Below are 235 nucleotides of genomic sequence, written 5' to 3'. Positions count from 1 at the left end.
TCAACCATCTCACAGGTTAGTGTTTTTAACCACTACAACTCAATCATTAGTCTAGATTGAAATATTCAACATAATTGTTTGAAAATCAACTCGTTTGTATAGATTGAAAAATGTCACTCTAAAAAAAAGATTGATTGTCAATCCGAAAGGATTTGTTCCCTCAGGGCAATCTGTGAAAGAGTGAAAATTCAATCTTTTAGATTGAATTTGCAATAGTTAGAATTAAGTGAGTATA

This window comes from Asterias rubens, chromosome 11 (genome assembly GCF_902459465.1).
Source record: "Asterias rubens chromosome 11, eAstRub1.3, whole genome shotgun sequence".
Classification (NCBI taxonomy): Eukaryota; Metazoa; Echinodermata; class Asteroidea; order Forcipulatida; family Asteriidae; genus Asterias; species Asterias rubens.
This window is presented reverse-complemented; position numbering follows the sequence as displayed.